This window comes from Hemitrygon akajei, chromosome 6 (genome assembly GCF_048418815.1).
Source record: "Hemitrygon akajei chromosome 6, sHemAka1.3, whole genome shotgun sequence".
NCBI classification, from domain to species: Eukaryota; Metazoa; Chordata; class Chondrichthyes; order Myliobatiformes; family Dasyatidae; genus Hemitrygon; species Hemitrygon akajei.
The window spans coordinates 6,747,167-6,768,350 of record NC_133129.1 but is presented as its reverse complement, the minus strand read 5'-3'; the positions used below and the strand labels follow the sequence as shown (position 1 = coordinate 6,768,350).

Here is a 21,184-nt window from a genome sequence, read left to right as displayed (position 1 = left end):
TCCTTTCAAATGATTTAATATTATTTCTTATACACAGGACCACACCACCTCCCCCCTGCCTACTAAGCCATCTTTCCGATACACTGTATATCCTTGGACGTTCACCTTCCAATGGCAGCCATCCTTTAGCCAGTTTCAGCGATGGCCACAACGTCATACTTGCCAATCTGCAGCTGAATTTCAAGATCGTCCATCTTATTTCTTAAGCTGCGTGCATTCAGTCCAGTATTTGTTGCTTTCTATTGTAAATCATCCCACTGGCTGTGATTATACCTCATTCCCTGCCTGTCCTTCCTATCATCTCTGTTGCACACTATCTTTGGTTTATTTCAACCCTGCACTCAAAGTCAGTAAGACAAAAGAGCTGATTGACAAAGGAACACATACCAATCCTCATAGAGGGATCAGAAGTGGAAAGAGTGAGCAGCTTCAAGTTCCTGGGTGTCAAAATCTCTGAGGATCTAACCTGTTCCCAACATATTGATGTAGTCATAAAGAAGGCAAGACAGCAGCTATACTTTATTAGGAGTTTGAAGCGATTTGGCATGTCAACAAATACACTCAAAAACTTCTATCGATGTACCGTGGAGAGCATTCTGACAGGCTGCATTACTGTCTGGTATGGAGGGTCTAATGCACAGGACCTAAAGAAGCTGTAGAGGGTTGTAAATTTAGTCGGCTCCATCTTGGGTACTAGACTACAAAGTACCCAGGACATCTTCAAGGAGCGGTGTCTCAGAAAGGCAGTGTCCATTATTAAAGACCTCCAGCATCCAGGGCATGCCCTTTTCTTAGTTACCATCAGGTAGGAGATACAGAAGCCTGAAAGCACACACTCAGCAATTCAGAAAAAGCTTCTTCCCCTCTGCCATCCCATTTCTAAATGGACTTTGAAGCTTTGGACACTAACTCACTTAAAAAAAAATCACTTTCTTTTTATTTCTGTTTTTGCACATTTTTAAATAATCTATTCAATATATGTAATTGATTTACTTGTCTATTTATTATGCTTTATTTTATTTATTATTTTTTTCTCTCTCTGCTAGATTATGTATTATATTGAACTGCTGCTAAGTTAACAAATTTCACGTCACATACCAGTGATAATAGACCGAATTCTTTGCCCTGGAAATCAGGAAAAGAGTGGAGCAAATTCCAATCACATTATTGAAAAGAATAGCACAGAACAAACCCTTTGGCCTACGAATTTGTTTAAAGATCAAAGTAAGTTTATTATGAGTCATTTTTGTACAGGTCGTACCTCCCCCAGAAGAGACTCCAATGATCCAGGAATCCAAAGCCCTGCCCCCTACACCAGTCTCTCAGCCACATGGTACCAGTGATAAAGCTAGGAACAGTAAAGTAGTAGAAACATAGAAAACATACAGCACAACACAGGCTCTTCGGCCCACAAAGCTATGCCGAACATGCCCCTACCTTAGAATTACTTAGGCTTTACCCATAGCCCTCTTTCTCCAAGGTCCATGTAGCCATCCAGGAGTCTCTTAAAAGACCGTGTCATATCTGCATCCAACGCCGTCACCAGCAGCCCCTTCTACGCACTCACCACTCTCTGCGTAAAAAACTTACCCTTGACATCTCCTCTGTACCTACTTCCAAGCACCTTAAAACTATGCCCTCTCATGCTAGCCATTTCAGCCCTGGGGAAAGGCCTCCTACTACCCACATGATCAATGCCTCTCATTATGAAGAGTCAAGGTCTTGAGCGAATACAGGGAGCTAGGCAGGAAGCTGAAAAGTTGGACCTTAAGGGGTAGTAACTTTGGATTGTTACCTGTGTCATGTGCCAGTGAGGATACAAACAGGATGATACTACAGATGAATTGATCTAAGGGACAGGGTTTCAAATATGTGGATCATTGGGAATTCTTCCAGGGAAGCTATGGCTTGTACAAAAGGATCCGGTTACACCTGAATTTACAGAGTAGTTAATGTCCATGCTAGAGCAATGTCCATGCAGGTTTGCTAGATCTGATGGGGAGAACAAACTTGGCAGAGGAATGCAAACCAGAGTGATAGGTCAGAGGATGGAGCACTTGAAGTACAGGTAGTTGCAACATGTAGAGAGACTGTGACAAAGAATAAGTAGTGGATACAATGTATTTCATCATGTCTGATTCCGGATCCCACTCAGTCTCATACATCTGTCTTGTCGCCATATCCTTTGATGCCCAGACCAATCAGGAAATGATCTCCTTCCAGCTTAAATATAGACAAGAACTTGGCCTCCACCGTATTCTGTAGCAGAACATTCCACAAATTCACTACTCGTTGGCTGAAAAGCTTCCTCCTTACCTCTGTTGTAAAACATTGCCCCTCAGTTTTGAGGTTGTGCCCTCTGTTCTGGATACCCCCATCCATGGGAAACATCTGTTCCATATCCACCCTATCTAGTCCTTGCAACATTCGGTAGGCTTCAATGAGATCCACTCGCATCCTTCTAAATCCAGTGAGTACAAGCCCAAAGATGCCAAACACTCCTCATATGTTAACCCCATTCATTCCCAAAATCATCCTCTTGAACCTCCTCTGGACTCTCTCCAACGACAACACATCCTTTCTGACATATGTTGACTATACTCCAAGAGTGGCCGATCTGGGTCTTATTGTCTCTCAGAATTATCTCATTGCTTTTATATTCTATTCCCCTTGAACTGAATCCCAACATTGCAGTTCCCTTCTTTGCAATAGACTTGACCTATAAATTAACCTCCTGGGAGTCCTGCACAAGAATTCCTAAGTCTGTCTGCACCTCTGACGTTTGAAACTTCTCCCTATTTAAATAATAGCACGCATTATTGTTCCTTTTACCAAAATATGTTATCATACATTTCCCAACATGGTATTCCATCTGCACATTTTTGCCTTTTCTTCCATTTTTGCCTCACGTCTTAATAAGCTGGTAAGGAAGGCGGGCTCTGTCGTGGGCAAAGTACTGGAGAGTTTAACATCGGTAGCTGAGCGAAGGGCGCTGAGTAGGCTACGGTCAATTATGGAAAACTCTGAACATCCTCTACATAGCACCATCCAGAGACAGAGAAGCAGTTTCAGTGACAGGTTACTATCGATGCAATGCTCCTCAGACAGGATGAAGAGGTCAATACTCCCCAATGCCATTAGGCTTTACAATTCAACCGCCAGGACTTAAGAACTTTTTAAAAGCTATTATTAATGCTTTTTGAGATAGTGATTTAGATGCATATCATATTTTTTACTGAGTTAAGTATTGTATGTTATTAGTTTTGCTACAACAAGTGTATGGGACATTGGAAAAAAGTTGAATTTCCCCATGGGGATGAATAAAGTATCTATCTATCTATCTAATTTGTCTTCAGCCTGCTGAAATCATTGTTTCCTGAATGTACTACTTATCCCTCTACCTAACTTCGAATCATCCTCAATTTTGCCACACAGCCATCAATTCCACTATCCAAATCATTGAGAAACAATGTGAAAAGTAGATGTCCCAATACTGACCACTAGTCAATGGCAGCCAACCAGAAAAGGCTTCTTTTATTCTTACTTCGCTGCCTCTTGCCTGTCAGCCATTCCTCTATCCATGACAGTATCTGTCCTGTAACACCGTAGGAGTTTACGGGCAGTTCCCAGGTTATGAACCCAGGACAAATATTGAAAAGGAACACGCACAGTCCACAGTGACCTTAGAGGCGTTCCGGGACCGTTGGGCTCCGTGGGGTGTAATCGCCATCAGTGATAGAGATGGAAACATTTTGGTTTAATGTGTATTGTCTATTTGTATATACTGTATAGCACTGAATTTGTAATAAAGAAAATTTTGTATATATTTTTAAAAAGCAGCGAGAGCAGAGCAGAGTGCCCCGAGCAGCAAGGAATAAAGACATTGTGCATGCGTTGAACTTGCCTCCATAAGAGAAACTACACTGTACATACATTCAAAATGCTGGTGGAACACAGCAGGCCAGGCAGCATCTATAGGGCGAAGTGCTGTCGAACCAGGATCTCCCAGTGGCCACACATTTTAATTCCACGTCCCATTCTGATATGTCTATCCATGGCCTCCTCTATTGTCCAAATGAATCCAAACTCAGGTTGGAGGAACAACACCTTATGTACCGGCTGGGTAGCCTCCAACCTGATGGCATGAACATTGACTTCTCTAACTTCTGTTAATGCCCCTCCTCCCCTTTTTACCTCATCCCTGATATATTTAGTTGTTTGCCTGTTCTCCATCTCCCTCTGGTGCTCCCCCCCCACTTTCTTTCTCCTGAGGCCTCCCGTCCCATGATCCTTTCCCTTCTCCAGCTCTGTATCACTTTCGCCAATCACCTTTCCAGCTCTTAGCTTCATCCCACCCAACCCCTCCGGTCTTCTCCTATCATTTCGCATTTCCCCCTCCCCCCCCACTACTTTCAAATCTCTTACTATCTTTCCTTTCGGTTAGTCCTGGCGAAGGGTCTCGGCCCGAAACGTCGACAACACTTCTCCCTATAGATGCTGCCTGGCCTGCTGTGTTCCACCAGCATTTTGTGTGTGTTGTTGTTTGAATTTCCAGGATTTGCAGATTTCCTCGTGTTTGTACATACATTATTTCTACTTTATATAGGCTGTGTATTTATCATATCATTTCTGCTTTTACTATATGTTAGTGTTATTTTAGATTTTATGTGTTATTTGGTGTGATTTGGTAGGGTATTTTTCAGGTCTGGGAACACTCAAAAAATTTTCCCATATAAATTAATGGTAATTGCTTCTTCGCTTTACGCCATTTCGGTTTACGAAAGGTTTCATAGGAACACTCTGCTTTCGAATAGCAGGGAAAACTTGTATATATCAATGATGTGAATGATAGAATCAGAATCAGGATTATTATCACCAGCATGTGACGTGAAATTTGTTAACTTAGCAGCAGCAGTTAGTTCAATGCAATACATAATCTGGGGGAGAGAGAGGGGGAGAGAGAGGGGGAGAGAGGGGGAGAGAGGGGGAGAGAGGGGGAGAGAGGGGGAGAGAGGGGGAGAGAGGGGGAGAGAGGGGGAGAGAGGGGGAGAGAGGGGGAGAGAGGGGGAGAGAGGGGGAGAGAGGGGGAGAGAGGGGGAGAGAGGGGGAGAGAGGGGGAGAGAGGGGGAGAGAGGGGGGAGAGAGGGGGGAGAGAGGGGGGAGAGAGGGGGGAGAGAGGGGGGAGAGAGGGGGAGAGAGAGGGGGAGAGAGGGGGAGAGAGGGGGAGAGAGGTGGAGAGGAGAGGGGAGAGAGGGGGGAGAGAGGGGGGAGAGCGCGGAGAGAGAATAATAAATAAATAAACAAGTAAATCTATCACTCATATTGAATAGATTATTTAAAAATGTGCAAAACCAGAAATACTGTATATTAAAAAAAGTTGAGGTAGTGTCCAAAGCTTCAAAGTCCATTCAGGAATCGAATGGCAGAGGGGAAGAAGCTGTTCCTGAATCGCTGAGTGTGTGCCTTCAGGCTTCTGTAAGGCACACAGGTATACGCATATTGAATAGATTATTAAAAAGTTTAATTCCATCCATTATTGACTGTAACTATGATTCCACTGCCATCTCTGACCATGCGCCCTTGAAACTATCTATGAAGATAGTGGATACATTTTCTAGTGCTAGACAATGGCGGTTCAACTCTACTCTACTTCAGTACTCAGACTTCGTCAACTTTATTAGTCAACAGATTGATTTTTTCTTTTCTACAAATGTTACAGAAGAAATTTCCACAGGGATATTATGGGACACTTTTAAAGCATATAATCATGGACAAATTATTTCATATTCTACTGGAGTGAAAAAACGAATCAATAGTGAAATACTTATGCTGGTTGACAAGATTAAAGAAATTGATAAGAAATATTCTACGGCTCCTAGTAAGGAGCTTTATAAAAAGAGAGTTGAACTTCAAATGGAGCATAGTCTATTAACCTCTTCGATTGAAAATCAATTAAGTAAAACTATTACCCAGTTTTATATTCATGGTGATAAATCTGGTAAATTACTGGCTAATCAACTGAAAACTGCTTTGGCTAAATGCCAGGTTATCAAGATTCGTAAACGAGATGGTACCCTGACAGTTGATCATGATGAGATAAACAAATCTTTTCAAGAATTTTATATCGTAAATTCCGGACTACAGAGCGCACCTGATTAAAAGCCGCACACTCTAATTTTAGAAAGAAAATCAATTTTGTACTTGTACAGGCCGCACCGGATTTTAAGCCGCAGGTGTCCCACGTTGTAATATGAGATATTTACACAGAAAGATATTACACGTGAGGATTTTTTAACTTTTAATTAAATCCGTATGGTAACATAAACAAATACATATTGCAAATGCTTTTTTTCGAACCGTGCCTGTAACACGGCTACTTTTAAATATACATAAGTATCGGTAACACACAAATTACGTTGCGTATACTTTTTTACTGAACAGTGCACGAACAACATTCCAATATCTCCTAACGACTGGTAAAAAAATATATATACTGCAGCCTACCAGGAAAAGTTATTGATCGCCTTTAACTTAAAAGCTGCATCATATGCTTGCAGCGGGTCTAATGCGCTCGCCCCCTCCTTTCCGTTTATCGCAAACCGGTATTTTCCCACAAGACGCGGCGAAACCGGATGTGACGTCATAGCATTCCGGGATGTAGTACAGAAAACAAATATACTTAAAACACTTCTAACTTTAACTAGAAAATACTAACAAATGAATTACTAAGCGAAAATATTATAAACTAAATAACTGCCATAAAGGCAGCACAATGCTTTTCTTCGAGTGTTTTCCATGTTGATGAGGGTGAGTACAAATGACTGATTTACAATAATTTAATTGTGAAAGTGCGCTTAATTTATCGTACAATTTCATTGGACCTCTGAACTACTCATCAATTTTATTGGTCTACTGTTACGAGGCAAAATGTTTTTGGCGGCATGAAAAAAAACCATGCATTAGCCGCACCGTAGTAAAGGCCGCAGTGTTCAAAGCATGGGAAAAAAGTAGCGGCTTATAATCCGGAATCTACGGTAATTCTTTATATCAATCAGAATCCCGACTACCCCACTATAATGCACGAATTTTTAAGGAAACTGAATATTTTGAAATTATCATCCAATGAATGTTTAACATTAGATGCATCTATTACAGAAGAAGAAATAAAAGAGGCTATTTTTTCTATGAATCAGGTAAAGCACCTGGTCGGGACGGTTACACAGAAGAATTTTTAAATCCTTTTCTACTATACTCTCTCCTTGGTTATGTAAATTTTTAAGGAGGCATTAACCATAGGTAAATTACCGCAATCTTTTTACAAAGCCTCTGTTTCCCTGATTCTTAAAAAAGATAAAGATCCTATTGAATGTGCATCATATAGGTCTATATCCTTGCTGAATGTGGACTCCTAGATTTTTTCTAAAATTTTGGCAACTAGATTGGAGACATATTACCTCAAATTATCTCCGTTCACCAGACTGGATTTATTAAAAATCGTTATTCATCTTTTCGTATTAGGAAATTAATTAATATAGTTTACACTCCTTCACCTAGAACTCCAGAGTGTGTCATCTCACTGGACGCCGAGAAAGTGTTTGATAGCGTTGAATGGCCATATTTACTTAGTATACTTGAAAGTTTTAATTTTAATCCAAAATTTGTATCTTGGATTAAATTGATATACCATACCCCTTTGGCTTTAGTATTTACCAATAATCAAAGATCTCCCTTTTTTCAGTTGTTTCGTGGTTGTCCTCTTAGCCCTTTATTATTTGATATTGCTTTGGAACCTTTAGCTATTGTAATTCGTGATTCACCCAACATTTTTGGCATTACCCATGGGAATGGGACACACAAGCTATCACTATATGCAATGGGACATACAAGCTATGCACTATATGATTTGTTACTATATACTTCCGATCCTGATAAATCCATTCCTGCAGTTTTATCTCTGCTTGCTCAGTTTAGTAGCTTTTCCAGCTACAAACTGAATCTTAATAAGAATGAACTATTCCCATTAAACATGCAAGTTGCAATTTATAAACATTTACCATTTAAATTGGTCACAGACAATTTTACTTATTCACTTATTTGGGTGTTAAAATTTCTAAGAAACATAAGGATTTATTTAAGGTCAATTTTTTACTTTTAGCTGATCAGGTTAAACAATTGTTTACCAACTGGTCCTCATTGTCTTTATCACTGATTTTAAATCTTTTCTGATATCATTGACTCTAAAATTTCTTCATATATACGGCAGAATAAAAATCCTAGGTTAAGTAAAAAATATTTACATAAGTCTAAAAAGGACGGTGGTTTGGCATTGCCGAATTTAAGGTTTTATTACTGGGCAATTAATATTAGATATTTAATATTTTGGACACAGGACTTGGATGTAATTCAAAGTCCACAATGGGTAAACCTTGAATGTAAATCTATACAAGGGTTCTCACTGGCTTCTTTCTTAGGGATTTCGCTTCCCTTTGCTCTTTCTAAATTGAGTAAACAAATGGTTAATCCAATAATTAAATATACATTAGGAATATGGTTTCAATTTCTTAAATTTTTTGGCTTGAATAAGTTTATTCTTTCAAGCCCTATTATATCTAATTTCTTTTTCCAACCCTCTGTTATGGATTAAGCCTTTTTGATATGGAAAACGAAGGGTATAATATGTTTTCATGATTTATTCTTGGATAACTGTTTCATGTCTTTTGAACAGTTGTCTAATAAATATAATTTACCTAGGTCCCATTTTTAGATACAAATTAGAAATTTTCTGAATAATATGTTACAGACTTTTCCAAATTCATACCCAACTGATATCACGGAAATTTTTTTAGGTTTAAACCCTTATCAGAAGGGTTTAATAGCAACTATTTATGATATGATTATGAAAATACAGTCAGGTATATCAGATAAAATTAAGAATGAATGGGAAAAAGAACTTCAACTTTCCTTACCTACAGAGAAATGGGAGAAAAATTTTCAATTAGTTAACTCCTTCTCTATATGTGCTAAACATGTGCTGATACAATTCAAGGTAGTGCATAGGGCCCACATGTCTAAAGATAAGTTTGCTCATTTTTACTCCCACATAAATCCTATCTGTGATAGATGTGATTCGGAAGTAGCCTCTTTGACTCAAATGTTTTGGTCTTGCCCTTTTTTGGAGAAATACTGGAAAGATATTTTTGATATTATTTCAACTGTTTTGAATATTGATTTACATCCTCATCCTATTACTGCAATTTTTGGCTTACCAATGGTGGAAAACAGTTATTTATCCTCTTCAGCTCGTCGGATGACTGCATCTGTTACATTAATGGCCAGAAGATCCATTTTATTGAATTGGAAAGAGATTAATCCTCCTACTACATTCCAATGGTTTTCCCAAAATATATCTTTAGAAAACTATAAATTTAGAAAAAATCAGAAGTGTCATTTTTGACCCTTCGGTTAAATTCGAAGAAATTTGGAGACCATTTGTTCAACATTTTCATATGATGTAACTTGACCTTTTTCGAATCCTTTTTATTATCCTTAAATATTTGGATAGAGGAGCGGAGTTATTGACATTATTGATTATATCTGTTGTAATATAATAGCCCAGCTTTGCTTAGTTTAGTGTTTTTTTATTTCTAATTCGGGGGGTTTTTTGGGCATGTTTTTTTTCCTATCATGTTAATTAAGTTTGGAGGGCTTAATACATTTGTGTTATCTATAGCTTATACTGTTATTAACTATGTATTCCCAATCTCTCTGTATTACTATTATTATTATGCCTATGTTTGAAAATGAATAAAAAGATTTAAAAAAAATTATTTAAAAATGTGCAAAAACAGAAATACTGTATATTTTAAAAAAGTGAGGTAGTGCCCAAAGCTTCAAAGTCCATTTAGGAATCGGATGGCAGAAGGTGTGTGCTCTGTATCTCCTACCTAAAGGTAACAGTGAGAAAAGTGCATGCCCTGCTTGCTGGAAGGCTTTGTGACCAAGTCTGTAGATGATACAAAGATAGGTGGAGGGGCAGTAGTGTTGAGGTAGAGGAGCTACAGGAGGACTTAGAGGAAATGGTCAATGGAATATGGTGTTGGGAAGTATAAGGTCATACCATTTGATAGAAGAAATAAAAGTGTAAATAATTTTTCTAAATGGTGAAAAAAATTCAAATATTTGAGGTACAAAAGGACTTGGGAGTCCTCATGCAGAATTGCCTAAAGGTTAATTTGCACGGTGAGTCTGTGGTGAGGAAGGCAAATTCAATGTTAGCATTTCTTTCAAGAGAATTAGATTATAAAAGATTGTACTCGAGGCCTTTATAAGGTACTTCCAAGGCCTCATTTAGAGTATTCAGAGCAGTTTTAGGACCCTTATCTAAGAAAGGATGTGCTGAAATTGAAGAAGGCTCATAGGAGCCTCACAAAAATGACCCCAGGATTGAAAGGTTCATCATATGGGAGTGTTTGATGGCTCTAGCCCTGTACTCACCGGAATTCGGAAGAATGAGGGGTGATCTAATTGAAATCTATCAAATATTGAAAGCCTCAAAAGGGTAGACGTAGTGAGGATGTTCCTCTGGTGGGAGAGTCTTGGATTAGAGAACACAGCCTCAGAATAGAGGGATATAAATTTAGAATGATGAGGAAGAATTTTTTTTTAGCCAGATAGTGCTGACCATCTGTACAAGTCGTTGCCACAGGTGGATGTGGAGGCCAAGTTATTGGATATATCTAAGGCAGAGGTCGATCCATTCTTGATTAGTCAGGCTGTGAAGGGATACAGGTAGAAGGGAGGAGACTGGGGCTGAGAGGGAAATGGATTAGCCGTGATGAAATGGCAGAGCAGACTCAATGAGCCAAATGGCCCAATTCTGTTTCTGTATCTTATGGTCTTGCAGCGGGATCTGAACTAGATGACAAATGCTAGATGGAATTTAATGCATATAAGTGTGAGGTGTTGCATTTGGGAGGACCAACCAAGGTATGGTAATCAGTAGGTCTCTGTGGAGTGGGAATACAAACCCATAATTCCTTTCAAAATTGTATCACAAGTAGAGAAGATCCTAAAGAAAGTATTTGGCACACTGGACTTCATACACTAATGTATTGAGTATGGATCTAGGGATGTTACATTGAAACATCACAGAAAAATTTTACAGAGATATTGCTGAGGAACTGAGTCATAGGGAAAGTTTGAATAGGTTAGGATTTTATTTCCCAGAACACAGAAGATTGAGGAGATTTGTTAGAAGTATACAAAATTATGAGAAGTTTAGATAAGGTAAATGCAAGCAGGTGTTTTCCACTGAGGCTGTTTGAGACTTCCAACTAGAGGTCATGGGTTAACAGGGAAAGCAAAAATATTTAAGGGGAACATAAGGGGAACATCTTTACTCAGAAGGCAGTGAGAGTGTGGAAAGAATTATCAGCATAAATACTGAACGTGGGGCTGATTTCAATAATTTGGATAGGTACGTGGATGGGTGGGGTGCATGGAAGGTTATGGTCCAGATGTGACAAGACACATTAATGGTCTAGCACAAAACAGATCGGCTGAAGGACCCTGTTTCTGAGGTGCAGTATTCTATGATTCTATGTCAAGGTTAAGGAAAATAATGTGCTGGAATTTTTGCTAAAACATTAAGATAGACAAGTTCCTGTGACCATATGGGATATGCACCATGTTACCCAGAAGCAAGGGAAGAGATCGCTGCTCCTTTGGCGATGACTTATACATTCCTACTAGCTACAATATAGGTGGGTGGCAAATATTATTTCTTTGTTTAAGAAAGGTTCACTGTAACTCTTAATTTAACTTTGAAAACTCAAAATACAGACAAACTCTAAGTCATTTAAATGGTTAATCAAATATATTCTTCAACTCCAGTTTTAGAAGAATAGCATTCAGTAGGAATTATACATGAAAATTATGAAAACATTTGCACAAAGCCCAATAATTACAATCTATTCAGCAAAATCAGAGCAGAAAAGAAATCTAAATGATATATCCTCCACCACCTCTAAGTCATGGAAGTAAACAGGTACGTGCATGAGAAAACTACCCGGAGTCTAGTCAGAACTTTGCACTCTCAAAATATCATGGATCTTATGTTCTCTTTTGAAACTACTTGTCATCATTGTAACAGTACATTTAAATGCAGAACTTCTGGCTTAAAAATTTGATCAATGCTGATTCAATCAATGAGCAAATCTAACAGCTGTGAACAAATGGCATAATTATCCACTGTCTGATAACAGAGTTAAATTGAAATGCTCTGCCGCAATGTACAGAAAAGATAGATAAGTATATACTTTTGTATTCAAATATTTACGTGCTTCTCCAGACTACGTATTCAGCCATGGCCTGTTCACTTTTTAAAATAACCTCTCAACCTGGAGCATGGCTAAGCATAGTCATAGAGAAGTACAGCACACAAACAGGCCCTTCATCCCATCTAGTCCATGTCAAAACCATTTGAACTGCCTACTCCCACTGCACCAGGACCATAGTCCTCCATACTCCTACTATACATGTACCTATCCAAACTTTGCTGTTGAAATAGTTCGTATATACCACTTGTGAAGGCAGCTCATTCTGCCTCATATTCCCCTTAAACTTTTCACCTTTCACCCTTAAACCCATGAGCACTAGTTGTAGTCACAGCCAGTCTCAGTGGAAAAAGCAGACTGCGTTTACATTACCTATACACCTCAATTTCATATGCCTCTATCAAATTTGCTCTCAATCTAGCATTCAATAAAAGTAAAATTTTCAGTAATCTTGACTCACCATGGTGGCCCACAAAAAAATGCACTATTCTTAGCTGAAATGTTGTGAGAGATAGTGATGCAACGTTACGTAAGCAATTTGTAACTTCTACATTCTGGTGGATGCACAATATTTGCAAAATTGAAATTCAAAAATCTATAGTTCAGACTGCTCAAGAGAATTCCATTAAGTGTCAACTGGTCAAAACAAAGTGCAGCAATTCTGCTGAAATAATCATTTACCAAAGACTAAAATTCCTTTGGAAACTGTTAGCACTCCCTCCAGTGGAACAAACTTAGCTCAGCATCTAAGGACTTCATGTATCATTAGATACTTCATTGATACCAAAGGAAGTTACAGTGTCACAGTAGTATTTCAAGTGTACAGATATAGAAATATTAAAAGAAAGAAAAAATAAGTTACCTCAAACAGTCTAACGGGGAGGGGTCACTATTTCTCCAGCTATAGGTTGACTCATTATAGAGTCTAATGGAGAAGGTAAGGAAGACCTCATAGAGCACTCTTTGGAACAGTGCAGTTGGTTTATTCTATCACTAAAAATGCTCCTCAGTTCAGCCAAAGTGAAATACAGAAAGGGAGAAACTTTGTATAGGATTGCCAGGATTTTCCGTAGGGTACCACAACCTCCAGTATGATCAGAATTATTGAGCCTGTTGACATTACCCGTGTTGATGCCATTGCCCCAGCACTTCACCACATACTGCAGGCAAGACTGGTGGGATGTGTAAAAGAGAGCCCTGCATACGCCAAAGGATTTATGTCTCAGAAAGTAGAGTGAATTTGACAGAGCTTAGTTACGATGACACTAAACGGCGACTCCTTTCCTTGCATCTTCAGAAACAGCTCTATTTCCATCTTTAAATATCTCTATTTTTCCCTTTCAGGGTTCTTTTGAAAACCCTGAACTGGAGTTACATGTTGACTTTGGTTCTTTGCAGAAATGGGAACCACTCTCGATGTTTTATGACTGGCCATTATTCGACATGCCAAGAGCACGGCCTAAGAGTTTGGCTTGCCTTTGGAGGCCTAGGATATTGAGTCTCGGGAGACAGGTAGATCGAAGGTGAGTCCCAACAGACCGTTGTGTCGTGGGAGCTGGAAGATCTTGGGCTGTGTGTCCAGAGACCCGAGATCGTTGGGCATAGAGCTTGGAAAAAGCAATGCACTTAACATCGTAAACCAGCAAGTTGTTTGTTATGTCTCCCTCTTGCTGTGAAATGGAGACACCTGTTTCTACATTATTAAGGAGAGAGAGAAAAGCTGTGGTATGTTGAATGCCAGGTGAACACACAGTCTTTGGAGTACTGCAAGTCTGTGTCTTTGCTGCACGCTTGACTGCTTGGTGGTGGGTGCCGATCCTTCTTTTGCCGGGGGGGGGGGGGGATTGTTGCTTGCTGCCACTTACGCGCGTGAAGGAAGCTGGTAGGGGACATTGGGGTTCTAACATTTAACTGCCAGTCATTCTTTGGGGCACTCCTCTATTTTTGTGGATGGTTGTGAAGAAAGGGCATTTCAGGATGCATATTGTATACATTTCTCTGACATTAATTGTACCTTTGAAATCTCTTTTACATAGCCTGTGTAGGTCCTCCACTCCAGTCTGTCATCAAAGGTCACCCAGGTACTTGTAAGTCCTCACCAAATCCACATCCTCACCATCAATAGTAACAGGAAGCAGTGCAGGCTTAAGGCTGATTTATACTTGTGCGTCACATCGGCACTGTAGGTAACACGTACTCTACGCTGTAGGGTGACGTGCACCTCTCCAGAAAAGTTACTCACGCGTCATGCCGACACAGACCACAACAATTGTGAATGGTCCGCTTGGTAGCATCGCATTTCCTCCTACGCATTTCCGGTTGCTTCTCCTCCGCTATGTCTGTACACCAATGCAAAATAGATGAACCAAGTTGTCAAATCTACCTGCCGACATGTGAAAATGTTTGAAATGCATTTCCTCATCCATGTCTCTCACGAAGAAACTCAACACAGTGGCATGGAAACCTCACTGCCAACTAGCGTTTTGGTGCACACCAACGCATGCTTGCTACGACGTAAAGTAGTGAACTTGAACACACGCGAGGTCATCTGTCGCCTAAACTCAGTGATACCCTCGTGCCAGGGATCACTGGTTGGCCTCGCACGGCCGGCAGGAAGTCCCGTTGCTTCTGGCCTGGAGCACAGACAGATGGGCGCCGCCTCTAAACCTGTTTAGCACACCGAATGGGGAAGCTGGTGCTAAAATATTCGCAGACGACCTAATCCAGGCTCAGGGTTTCGTAAGTAGCAGAGCAGCTATCTCATTGCGATCTACTAAAGCAAACTTTTGCCAGCCGATAGATCCTACAAGGGGGGCGGGCGGGCGCACGTCCTGTCGCACTCCTCACTCAGTTGGTTGCTCTCTCCTGACTGCAACTGCCGCGGCCCCGGCACGGGGACCTCCGGCCCTGACCTCATCCTCTCACCCCACCCACAACCAGCTGCACCTGGCCAAGGCGTCTGGCGGCGGGTGGGCAGGAGGTTGGAGTTCGGGCCTGGAGGCTGTCTAATGAGGCAGTGAAGTCCTCACAACTGCTTTGGCACCTTGAGTCCAAGCACCCTGCACTTAAAGACAAACCCGTTGAGTTTTTTTCAGCAGAAAAAACGTGAGCAGCACAGGACAGAAGCTAAGTGCCGAGAGCCAAGAAAACTAAATTGAGGAATAGACTGGACATAAGGAACCTGCTTCGAGTATCGCTGTATTCCGGTCATGTTTAACACATACACGCCCCCACCCCCCCCCCCCCCCCCGCAGGGTTTTACTTCCAGTCTTTTCTGCCCTGGTGCGCATGCGTGTAACTACCGTAGATTCCGGACTACAGAGCGCACCTGATTAAAAGCCGCTGGCTCTAATTTTAGAAATAAAATCAATTTTTTAATTGTAAAGGCCGCACCGGATTTTCGGCCGCAGGTGTCCCACGTTGTAATATGAGATATTTACACAGAAAGATATTACACGTGAGGATTTTTTAACTTTTAATTAAATCCATATGGTAACAAAAACAAATACATATTGCAAATGCTTTTTTTCGAACCGTGCCCGTAACACGGCTACTTTTAAATATACGTTGCGTATACTTCTTTACTGAACAACATTCCAATATCTCCTAATGACTGGTAAAAAATATATATACTGCAGCCTACCAGGAAAAGTTATTGATCGCCTTTAACTTAAAAGCAGCGTTTCGCTCAGATCTAATGCCGCTCCGCCGCTCGACCCCCACCTTTCCGTTTATCGCAAACGGCATTTTTCCCACAAGACACCGCGAAACCGGGTGTGACGTCATAGCATCCCGCGATGTAGTACAGAAAACAAATATAGTTAAAACTCTTCTAACTTTAACTAGAAAATGAATTACTAAGCGAAAATATTATAAACTAAATAACTGCCATAAGGCAGCACAATGCTTCGAGTGTTTTCCATGTTGATGAGGGTGAGTACAAATGACTGATTTACAATAATTTAATTGTGAAAGTGCGCTTGATTTATCGTACAATTTCATTGGACCTCTGTGAACTACTCATCAATTTTATTGGTCTACTGTTATGAGGCAAAATGTTTACGAGGTGGCATGAAAAAAATCATGTATTAGCCGCTCCGGATTAAAGGCCGCAAAGTTCAAAGCTGTTCAAAATGTGGGAAAAAAGTAGCGGCTTAAAATCCGGAATCTACGGTAATCGATCTGGGGTCGATTGCCGAGGTAGGGGATCTTGGGCTTAAAAAGGTTGGTGACCAGTATTGTAGAGCGACGCAGAAGTGAAAATCAGGGTTACGGTGTAGCCTGTGTGCACAAGTATAAATCAGCCTTTAGACTTTAAGTCCATCACCATCTCCTTTGCCTTACTGATGCTCAGCTGCAGAAGATCTAGCTTACACCATTTGACAAAGTCCTCCATGGGCTCTGTATCCCATCCTCCCATTATATACCCAGCTATTGCTGAGTCATCAGAATTTCTGCAGATGACATGACCCAGTGTTGTATCTAAAATCCAGAATATATAGAGTAAACAGGAAGGGAGACAATAAAGTCCTCTGTGGGGCACTAGTGCTGCATTTTGTCATATCTTAAACACAAATGTAGTATGCCAGTCAGGTATAAGTGGAAAAACAAATTTTTAACTTGACAAAACTTGCTTAATTAATGAAAAATAAACCTATTATAACAATTTCAAAGATCGCCATGTGTATATAAATTTCATCAATACAATGTTATTAAGACCTCAGTCAAGAATCAAAAGTTTGAGCACGATGCAACAAATGTCCTGAGGTGCATATATTTCAATGCAAGTAGTATCGTAGGAAAGGCAGATGAGTTCAGGGCATGGATCAGCATGTGGAATAATGATATTATAGCCATTAGTGAGACTTGGTTGAAGGAGGGGCAGGATTGACAGCTCAATATTCCATTGTTTTAGACATGACAGAGCCAGAGGGATGGCGTTACTAGTGAGGGAAAATGCCACAGCAATGCTCAGTCAGTCTAGTGAGGCATTATTGGTGGAACTGAGGAATAATAAAGGTATGACCACAATATGGGGCTATATTACAGACCACCCAACAGTCCAAGGAATTGAGGGGAACAAATTTTTCGTGAGATCACAGACTGCTGCAAATTTGAGATTTAGCATGTCATCTAAAATTTTGACGAACTTCTACAGATGCATGGTAGAGAGTATCTTGACTGGTTACGTAACAGTCAGGCATTGAAACACCATTGCCCAGGCAGAAAATATCTACAAAAAGTGCTCGATGCAGCCCAGACCATCAAACAAAGCCTTCCCCATCACTGAGCAATTTACCATGCATGTTGTCACAAAAAAAGGCAGCACCCATCATCATGGAGTCACATCATCCAGGCCATTCTCTCTTCATGCTACTATCATCAGGAAGCACAGGAGCCTTAGGTCCCATACTACCAGGCTCAGAAACAGTTTTTAACCTTACAACCATCAGGCTACTGAACCAGTATGCATAACTTCACTCACCCCAATGATGAACTGACTCCCCAACCAACAGACTTACATTCAAGGACTCTACAACTTAGTATTATTTATACATTTTATTATTTGCAGTTGTCTTCTTTTGCACATTGGTTGTCTTTGTAATTTTTTCATAAATTCTGTTATATTTATTTTCCTGTAAATACCTGCCAGAAAAACAATCTCAAGGTAGTACATGGCGATGTATGTACTGTGATGATAAATTAACTTTGAACTTTGGTGATAGAAGGCAAAGGGTTGTAGTGGAGAAATAGAATGATCTGCCAGTGTGAGTGGTGCATGCGAGCTTGATTTCAACAACATTTCAAGAGAAGTTTAGATGGGTACATGGATAGAAGGGGTATGGAGGAATATGGTCTGGGTGCAGGTCAATAGGACCCGGCTGTTTAAATGGTTCGGCACAGACTAATTGGGCTAAAGGGTCTGTTTATGTGCTGTACTTTTCTATGACTCTAAACGGCACTTGGGTAGACACCTGGGTAGGGATAATTTAAAGTGATAGGGGTCATATGTGGACATATAGAATGGGAATAGCTTAGATGAGAATCTTGGATGGCATGAATCTACTCAATCTATACTTCTCAATCTTATAAACTTCAGCCTCCATCACTCCAGCAAAAACAACCCATATTTGCTCAACCTTTCCTTATAATCACATGCTCTGTTAAACCTCTTCATCCCCTCTGAAGCCTCTCATCCTTCCTATGAGGCAACCAAAAATGAATGCAATATCCAGATGAAGACGGAACAGTTTATGAAGCTGCAACATTCCCAACTCTTGAACACAATGCCACGACTAATAAAAGCAAGTCAGCCATACATCACCTTTACCACGAAGAATTAGAATCAATTTTGTTCTCTCAAAATAAATGTATTCCATGAAATTTGCTGTTCTTCAAAACAACTTTAAAAAAAACAAATAACATGCTGGTTCATGAGCCACTAAGAAATCATGGCAGATATTGAATCATTAAGTAGGAGTCTTCAAGCTTCTGTACTTCCTCCCTGATGATATTAACGAGAAGACGGCAAGTCCTGGGTGGTGAGTGTCCCCAATGATGGATGCTGACTTCTTGAGGTCTCCCCTCTGAAAAATCTCCTCAGTAGTGGGGTTCCTAGTGGCGGATACCACCTTCTTGATACAACACACTTAAAGGTGGTGGGGAAGATTGTGCCCATGATGGAGCTGGCTGAGTTAGTAAGTCTCTGCAGCCTCTTGCAATCTGGTGCACTGGGGCCTCTGGGACCTCCATACTGTGAGGCAAGCGGTCAGAAAGTTCTCCACATCTATAGAAATTTCTAATGTCTTTTGGTGACATGTTGAATTGCATCAGACTCCTCCTAACAAAATAGAGCTGACTGCATTCAGCCCTTTTGATTGCATCTCTCTGAGATCCCCTGAGATGTTGACACCCAAAAACTTGAAGCTGCTTACTCTCTCCACTGCTGACCCTCAATGAGGACTGGTGTGTGCTCTCCTGACTTCATCCTGAAGTCTTTGGTCTTGCTGACATTGTGCAAGGTTGTTGTTGTGACACTTCTCAACCAGCCAATCTCACTCCTGGTCACTTCAACAACCCACTGATCCCTCTGTATATCAACACTTCAGGTTCTTGCCATTACTGTGTACCATCCTTTACATTAGATCTCCCAAAAAGATGGTGCCAGGGGACAACTTCTCCCGGCCCATCAAGTTTAAATGCTTCTACTAACGTCTTTGTTTTCCTTTTCAAGGTGGCTGGAGTCCTGTCGGAGTCTGTGATCTACAGTTGCACTCAAAATGCAATACAAGATGGTAAAGTGTTCCCACCCTAGGAGGTCACTGATTGGTCATGTTTTCAATATCTCCAGGAGTGGCCTAGAGATGGGTGCTTTTGGGGTGTACTATTGCAAGAAACATAGGGTTGTGATAGCAGGCCAATTTCCACATTGCCCACATATTGGCTGTAACTTCCATACTGTAAAGGGGCCAAATGGAAAAAAAATTGTCAAATGTTCAGGGAAGTTTTCTTCATCAGTACATTGAAGTCTCAACAAGAGTGTTAGATACTTGATCTGCTAATAGGGAATGAGGCAGAGCACATGACAGAAGTTAGTGTACAGGAACACTCTGCATCTACTGATCATAGGCCTATAGATTCAAGATAATAATGGAAAAGGATACATCGGATCCTTGGGTTGATATTCTAAATTGGAGAAGGGCCAATTTTAATGGTGCCAAATGTGGATTTTGAACAGGTTGTTTTCTGGCAAAGGTGTGTTTGATAAGTTGGAGACCTACAAAAGTGAAATTCTGAGAGTAGAGCTTGTATGTTCCTGTTAGAATCAAAGGCAAGAATCACACATTTTGGGATCCTTGGTTTTTGACAGATATTGAAGTACTTGACAGATTTTGACAGTACCTGACAAGATGGTGGCGCAACGCAGCTTGCAGCGGCCACTCCGGAGCTGATTATCTGTTATTTGTGAAGCAGGGTGCCGTGCGCAATCATAGTCAGTTGAAAACGGACGTGGGAGCATGGAGGAACATCTCCAGGAAGACCTTCTTCGTTGCTGCTGTGAGGTCTGGGTCTGTGCTGGGAAGAACAGGCCCCCAGTCCTTGGGGTCGCGTTGCCGATGGCCGTTGGCGGGGGCATCTTAATATGCTCGGCAGAGGATGGTGCTCGGAGAAGCTGTGCCAGAGGGGATGGTCAGAGGCTCGGAGGTTCGAGGGACTCTGAATCCGCTGCAGTCAGGTCGCTTTCAGTGTGTGCTGCGTCTGCGAAGCTGGGCCCGACGGAGCTTTCATTGTGTGCTGCGTCTGCAAGGCTGAGTCGGGCGGCGCCGTGGAAGTCCATAGCGGGGGTATTCCCTTCTGCCACCGGTGTGGGATGACGAGTCAAATCAGGACCCTGAGGACTTGTGGAACCTGTGTGGTGGTTTCTTTCGAACTTACAGACTTTTAACATCTTTGTACTATTTTTACTGTGCCCATGGTCTGTTTTTTTTATCAATTATGCTATTGTTTGCACTGTTGTAACTATATGTTGTAACTATATGGTTTTGTACAGGTCTTGTAGCTTTAGTTTTTGGTCTTGTTTTGTCTGGTGGATTTGTAGCTCCTTTCCGGGGAATGCGCTAAGACGGTAGCGCGATATTAATACGCAGCAGCCTCCCTGGACTCTGGACTGGGGATTGCCGAACGTTATGTGGATTTTCTGGTGTAGTCTGTTGTGTCATATGCTTTTGTAATATCATTCTGGAGGAATGTTGTTTCATTTTTTAACTGCATTGCATTTGTGGTTTCTAAATGACAAACTAAATCTGAATTTTGACAGATTAAGAAACAAAAAGAAGTGCACAGCAGGT

The 21,184-nt window shown here is 40.9% G+C and overlaps 1 protein-coding gene across 5 annotated transcripts in view; it reads right to left on the bottom strand.

Moving 5' to 3' along the window:
- The window catches only part of LOC140728834 (nipped-B-like protein), a 499,555-nt gene that overhangs the window by 405,929 nt on the left and 72,442 nt on the right, over nt 1–21,184 (bottom strand). The gene's annotated exons all lie outside the window — the stretch shown is intronic.